Source organism: Bos grunniens, chromosome 15 (assembly GCF_055505025.1).
Source record: "Bos grunniens cultivar Pamir isolate PY7600 chromosome 15, Bosgru_T2T1.0, whole genome shotgun sequence".
NCBI lineage: Eukaryota > Metazoa > Chordata > Mammalia > Artiodactyla > Bovidae > Bos > Bos grunniens.
The window spans coordinates 80,923,048-80,930,556 of NC_141179.1; positions in this window are offsets into that span (position 1 = coordinate 80,923,048).

The window sequence follows — 7,509 nt, forward strand, 5'->3', positions numbered from 1 at the left end:
TATCTTTCAATTAAAAATAAATTAAAAACAGACATGACCAAAACTAGTTATGGCAAAATTAATTATGAAATTAACATTCCCTCATATGAAAATGAATTACTCTACAAATGTAGACATGCCATTTTTCTCTCAGCTTCTTCATGTTGACTAGGAGGATAGATAATATTCTGATACCATCTTGAAACTTGGACCTTCTTAACGGTACTTTAGTGAATTCATTGACTCAATTCTGCAAAACCCTCACCAGAGGATTTTCTAAAGAGCTGTCGTGTAAATTAGCAATAACTCCCACAAGGAAATGGAAGCTCAGGAGATCAGGCCTACAGGGAAGAAATTAAAGTTATTTTATGAGAAAATAGTTTGGGGACTTTGAATCAAATGTACTTGCACAAAGTAAAACTACACCTGCATTTGGGACCACCTGCCTCTTTGAAATTCCAACTCTGAACCTTCAACTACCACATAATTATCACCAGCCCTTGACATTGTGCAGTTTGAGGGTGTAAGATAAAGTCTTGCTTCAGAGAGATTATAATCAGAAGGGGAGTCTGAGTCCACAGCAGCACTAAGGACCCCAAAATTGGTTTGTGAGCAAACTAAAAGGGTGGGATCATTGCAACAAAAGTTTTGGAAATAGTCTCTTGGACATAAGCAATCTCAAAAGGTGATTAAGGTATTCAGTTCAGTTCATTTCAGGCACTCAGTCGTCTCTGACTCTTTGCGACCCCGTGAATCGCAGCACGCCAGGCCTCCCTGTCCATCACCAACTCCCAGAGTTCACTCAGACTCATGTCCATCGACTCGCTGATGCCATCCAGCCATCTCATCCTCTGTCGTCCCCTTCTGCTCCTACTCACAATCTCTCCCAGCATCAGGGTCTTTTCCAATGAGTCAACTCTTCACATGAGGTGGCCAAAGTACTGGAGTTTCAGCTTTAGCATCAGTCCTTTCAATGAACACCCAGGACTGGTGTCCTGTAGGATGGACCAGTTGGACCTCCTTGCAGTCCAAGGGACTCTCAAGAGTCTTCTCCAACACCACAATTCAAAAGCATCAATTCTTTGGTGCTCAGCTTTCTTCACAGTCCAACTCTCACATTCATACATGACCACTGGAAAAACCATAGCCTTGACTAGATGGACCTTTGCTGACAAAGTAATGTCTCTGCTTTTTAATATGCCGTCTAGGTTGTTCACTTTCTTTCCAAGGAGTAAGCATCTTTGAATTTCGTGGCTGCAATCACCATCAGCAGTGATTTTGGAGCCCCCAAAAAAATAAAGTCTGACACTGTTTCCACTGTTTCCCCATCTATTTCCCATGAAGTGATGGGACCAGATGCCATGATCGTAGTTTTCTGAATGTTGAACTTTAAGCCAACTTTTTCACTCTCCTCTTTCACTTTCATCAAGATGCTTTTTAGTTCCTCTTCACTTTCTGCCATAAGGGTGGTATCATCTGCATATCTGAGGTTATTGATATTTCTCCCAGCAAACTTGATTCCAGCTTGTGTTTCTTCCAGTCCAGCGTTTCTCATGATGTACTCTGCATATAAGTTAAATAAGCAGGGTGACAATATAGAGCCTTGACGTACTCCTTTTCCTATTTGGAACCAGTTTGTTGTTCCATGTCCAGTTCTAGCTGTTGCTTCCTGACCTGCATATAGGTTTCTCACCATCGTGATTATCTGGGGCAGTGGCCAAGAGGAGCTACTCCACATCCGAGGATAGGGATGGTGGACGAGAAGAGCAACCTCACGTCCAAGGAGTGGCGGCTGTACGGGCGCAGGAGGACCAAGAGGAGCTACTCCACATTCAAAGTCACGATGGGTGACTCATCCAAGGTAAGGAGCAGTGGCTGTGCTTTGCTGGAGCAGCCATGAAGGGATGCCTCACATCCAAGGTAAGAGAAATCCAAGTAAGACGGTAGGTGTTGCAAGAGGGCATCAGAGGGCAGACACACTGAGACCATAATCACAGAAAACTAGCCAATCTGATCACACAGACCACAGCCTTGTCTAACTCAATGAAACTAAGCCATGCCCGTGGGGCCACCAAGACAGACTGGTCATGGTGGAGAGATCTGACAGAATGTGGTCCACTGGAGAAGGAATGGCAAACCACTTCAGTATTCTTGCCTTGAGAACCCCATGAACAGTATGATTAAGGTATAGGTAAGTAAAAATAAGGTGGACTGATGGTATCTATGCAGCAGTGGAGTGCTAAAATTTGGACAACATCTTTGAAAGACAAAATCAGTACATGCTGTATATATGAAAATTTCAAAAACAAGAAAAATAGGATTGGACTCAAACTTCAAAGCATTTGAACACTTAGAGTAAAAAATTCTTACTCTAAGAAATGAAGAATCTTTCAAGGTATTACAGAAAACAGATAATATCTATTCACATAAGCGTTGCCCCAGGACATCCATCTTGTCATTAGAGATGCATACTAGGCATCCCTCAAGAGGATGCACTGGTCATAACAAACACCCTCTTCAAACAACAAAAGAGGAGACTATACACATGGACATCACCAGATACTCTATACCAAAATCAGACTCATTATATTCTTTGCAGCCAAAGATGGAGAAGTTCTATACAGTCAGCAAAAACAAGACCAGAAGCTGACTCTGGCTCAGATCATGAATTCATTATTGCCAAATCCAGACTTAAGTTGAAGAAAGTAGAGAAAACCACTAGACCATTCAGGTATGACCTAAATCAAATCCCTTATGATTATACAGTGAAAGTGAGAAATAGGTTTAAGGGATTATGTCTGATAGACAGAGTGCCTGAAGAACTGTGGATAGAAGTTCATGACATTGTATAGGAGGCAGGGATCAAGAACATCCTCAAGAAAAAGAAATGCAAAAAGGCGAGATGGTTGTCTGAGGAGGCCTTACAAATAGCTGTGAAAAGAGAAAGTGAAAATGAAGTTGCTCAGTCGTGTCCGATCCTTTGTGACCCCATGGACTGCAGCTCGCCAGGCTCCTCTGTCCATGGGATTTTCCAAGCAACAATACTGGAGTAGGCTGCCATTTCCTTCTCCAGGGCATCTTCCCAACCCAGGGATCAAACCCAGGTCTCCCACATTGCAGGCAGATACTTTTACCATCTGAGCCACCAGGGAAGTCCCTGTGAAAAGAGAAGTGAAACGCAAAGGAGAAAAAGAAAGATACACCCATTTGAATGCAGAGTTCCAAAGAATAGTAAGGAGAGATAAGAAAGCTTTCTTCAGTGATCGATGCAAAGAAATAGAGGAAAACAATAGAATGAGGAAGACTAGAGATCTGTTCATGGAGAAGGCAATGGCAACCTGCTCCAGTATTCTTGCCTGGAAAATTTCATGGACGGAGAAGCCTGGTAGGCTGGAGTCCATGGGGTCGCTAGGAGTCAGACAGGACTGAGAAACTTCACTTTCACTTTTCACTTTCCTGCATTGGAGAAGGAAATGGCAACTCACTCCAGTGTTCTTGCCTGGAGAATCCCAGGGATGGGGGAGCCTGGTGGGCTGCCAACTGTGGGGTTGCACAGAGTCGGACATGACTGAAGCAACTTAGCAGCAGCAGCAGCAGCAGCAGAGATCTCTTCAAGAAAATTCAAGATACCAAGGGAACATTTCATGCAAAGATGGGCACAATAGAGGACTGAAAAAGTATGGACCTAACAGAAACAGAAGATATTAAGAAGGGGTGGCAAGAATACACAGAAGAACTGTACAAAAAAAAAAAGATCTTCATGACTCAGATAATCATGATGGTGTGATCACTTACCTAGAGCCAGACATCCTGGAATGTGAAGTTAAGTGAGCCTTAGGAAGCATCACTACAAACAAAGCTAGTGGAGGTGATGGAATTCTAGTTGAGCTATTTCAAATCCTAAAAGATGATGCTGTGAAAGTGCTACACTCAATATGCAAGCAAATTTGGAAGACTCAGCAGTGGCCACAGGACTTGAAAATGTCAGTTTTCATTCCAACCTCAAAGAAAGGCAATGTCAAAGAATGCTCAAACTACAGCACAATTGCAGTCATCTCATATGCTAATAAAGTAATGCTCAAAATTCTCCAAGCCAGGCTTCAACAATACTTGAACTGTGAACTTCCATATGTTCAAGCTGGATTTAGAAAAGGTAGGGGAACCAGAGATCAAATTGCCAACATCTCTTGGATCATCAGAAAAGCGTAGAATTCCAGAAAAACATCTACTTTAGCTTTGTTGACTATGCCAAAGCTGTTGACTTTGTGGATCACAATAAACTGTGGGAAATTCTTAAAGAGATGGGAATACCAGACCACCTGACCTGCCTCCTGAGAAACTGGTATGCATGTCAGGAAGCAACAGTTAGAACTGGACATGTAACAACAGACTGGTTCCAAATCATGAAAGGATCTGTCAAGGCCATAAATTCTCACACTGTTTATTTAATTTATATGGAGAGTAAATCAAGAGAAATGCTGGGCTGGATGAAGCACAAGCTGGAATCAAGACTGCGGGGAGAAATATCAATAACCTCAGAAATGCAAATGACACCACCCTTATGGCAGAAAGTGAAGAACTAAAGAGCCTCTCAGTGAAAGTGAAAGAGGAGAGTGAAAAAGTTGGCTTGAAATTCAACATTCAAAAAACTAAGATCTTGGCATTTAGTCCCATCACTTCAGGGCAAACAGATGGGGAAACAATAGAAACAATCATAGATGTTCTTTTTGAGGTCTCCAAAATCACTGCTGATAGTGACTGCAGCCATGAAATTAAAAGATGATTGCTCCTTGGGAGAAAAGTTTTCAGCAACCTAGATAGCATATTCAGAGAAGGCAATGGCACCCCACTCCAGTACTCTTGCCTGGAAAATCCTATGGACACAGGAGCCTGGTAGGCTGTAGTCCATGGGGTCGCTAGGAGTCGGACACGACTGAGCAACTTCACTTTTACTTTTCACTTTCATGCACTGGAGACGGAAATGGCAACCCACTCCAGTGTTCTTGCCTGGAGAATCCCAGGGATGGGGGAGCCTGGTGGGCTGCCAACTGTGGGGTTGCACAGAGTCGGACACGACTGAAGCGACTTAGCAGCAGCAGCAGATGGCATATTAAAAAGCAGAGACATTACTTTGCCAACAAAGGTCCATCTAGTCAAAGCTATGGTTTTTCCAGTAGTCATGTATGGATGTGAGAGTTTAACTATAAAGAAAGTTCAGCTTAGTTGATCTATCCATAGGTGTGAGTGGGGTGTTAAAGTCTCCCACTATTATTGTGTTATTGTTAATTTCTCCTTTCATACTTGTTAGCATTTGTCTTACATACTGCGGTGCTCCCATGTTGGGTGCATATATATTTATAATTGTTATATCTTCTTCTTGGATTGATCCTTTGATCATTATGTAGTGACCTTCTTTGTCTCTTTTCACAGCCTTTGTTTTAAAGTCTATTTTATGTGATATGAGTATTGCTACTCCTGCTTTCTTTTGGTCCCTATTTGCATGGAAAATCTTTTTCCAGCCCTTCACTTTCAGTCGTATGTGTCCCCTGTTTTGAGGTGGGTCCCTTGTAGACAACATATGTAGGGGTCTTGTTTTTGTATCCATTCAGCCAGTCTTTGTCTTTTGGTTGGGGCATTCAACCCATTTACGTTTAAGGTAATTACTGATAAGTATGATCCCTTTGCCATTTACTTTATTGTTTTGGGTTCAAACTTATACACCGTTTTAGTGTTTCCTGTCTAGAGAATATCCTTTAGTATTTGTTGGAGAGCTGGTTTGGTGGTGCAGAATTCTCTCAGCTTTTGCTTGTCTGAAAAGCTTTTGATTTCTCCTTCATACTTGAATGAAATCCTTGCTGGGTACAATAATCTGGGCTGTAGGTTATTTTCTTTCATCATTTTAAGTATGTCTTGCCATTCCCTCCTGCCTTGGAGAGTTTCTATTGAAAGATCAGCTGTTATCCTTATGGGAATTCCCTTGTGTGTTATTTGTTGTTTTTGCCTTGCTGCTTTTAATATTTGTTCTTTGTGTTTGATCTTTGTTAATTTGATTAATATGTGTCTTGGGGTGTTTCGCCTTGGGTTTATCCTGTTTGGTACTCTCTGGGTTTCTTGGACTTGGATGATTATTTCCTTCCCCATTTTAGGGAAGTTTTCAACTATTATCTCCTCAAGTATTTTCTCATGGTCTTTCTTTTTGTCTTCTTCTTCTGGAACCCCTATGATTCGAATGTTGTAGCGTTTAATATTGTCCTGGAGGTCTCTGAGATTGTCCTCATTTCTTTTAATTCGTTTTTCTTTTATGCTCTCTGACTCATTTATTTCTATCATTATATCTTCTAATTCACTAATCCTATCTTCTGCCTCTGTTATACTACTATTTGTTGCCTCCAGAGTGTTTTTAATTTCATTTATTGCATTATTCATAGTGGGAGACTTTAATACCCCACTCACACCTATGGATAGATCAACTAAACAGAAAATTAACAAGGAAACACAAACTTCAAATGATACACAAACTTTACAATAGACCTGTTAGACCTAATTGATATCTATAGGACATTTCATCCCAAAACAATGAATTTCACCTTTTTCTCAAGCGCACATGAAACCTTCTCCAGGATAGATCACATCCTGGGCCATAAAGCTAGCCTTGGTAAACTCAAAAAAATTGAAATCATTCCAAGCATCTTTTCTGACCACAATGCAGTAAGATTAGATCTCAATTACAGGAGAAAAACTGTTAAAAATTCCAACATATGGAGGCTAAACAACACGCTGCTGAATAACCAACAAATCACAGAAGAAATCAAAAAAGAAACCAAAATTTGCATAGAAACAAATGAAAATGAAAACACAACAACCCAAAACCTGTGGGACACGGTAAAAGCAGTCCTAAGGGGAAAGTTCATAGCGATACAGGCACACCTCAAGAAACAAGAAAAAAGTCAAATAAATAACCTAACTCTACACCTAAAGCAACTAGAAAAGGAAGAAATGAAGACCCCAGGATTAGTAGAAGGAAAGAAATCTTAAAACTTAGAGCAGAAATAAATGCAAAAGAAACAAAAGAGACCATAGCAAAAATCAACAAAACCAAAAGCTGGTTCTTTGAAAGGATAAATAAAATTGACAAACCATTAGCCAGACTCATCAAGAAACAAAGGGAGAAAAATCAAATCAATAAAATTAGAAATGAAAATGGAGAGATCACAACAGACAACACAGAAATACAAAGGATCATAAGAGACTACTATTAACAATTATATGCCAATAAAATGGACAACGTGGAAGAAATGGACAAATTCTTAGAAAAGTACAACTTTCCAAAACTTGACCAGGAAGAAATAGAAAATCTTAACAGACCCATCACAAGCACGGAAATTGAAATTGTAATCAAAAATCTTCTAGCAAACAAAAGCCCAGGTCCAGATGGCTTCACAGCTGAATTCTACCAAAAATTTAGAGAAGACCTAACACCTATCCTGCTCAAACTCTTCCAGAAATTGCAGAGGAATGTAAACTTCCGAA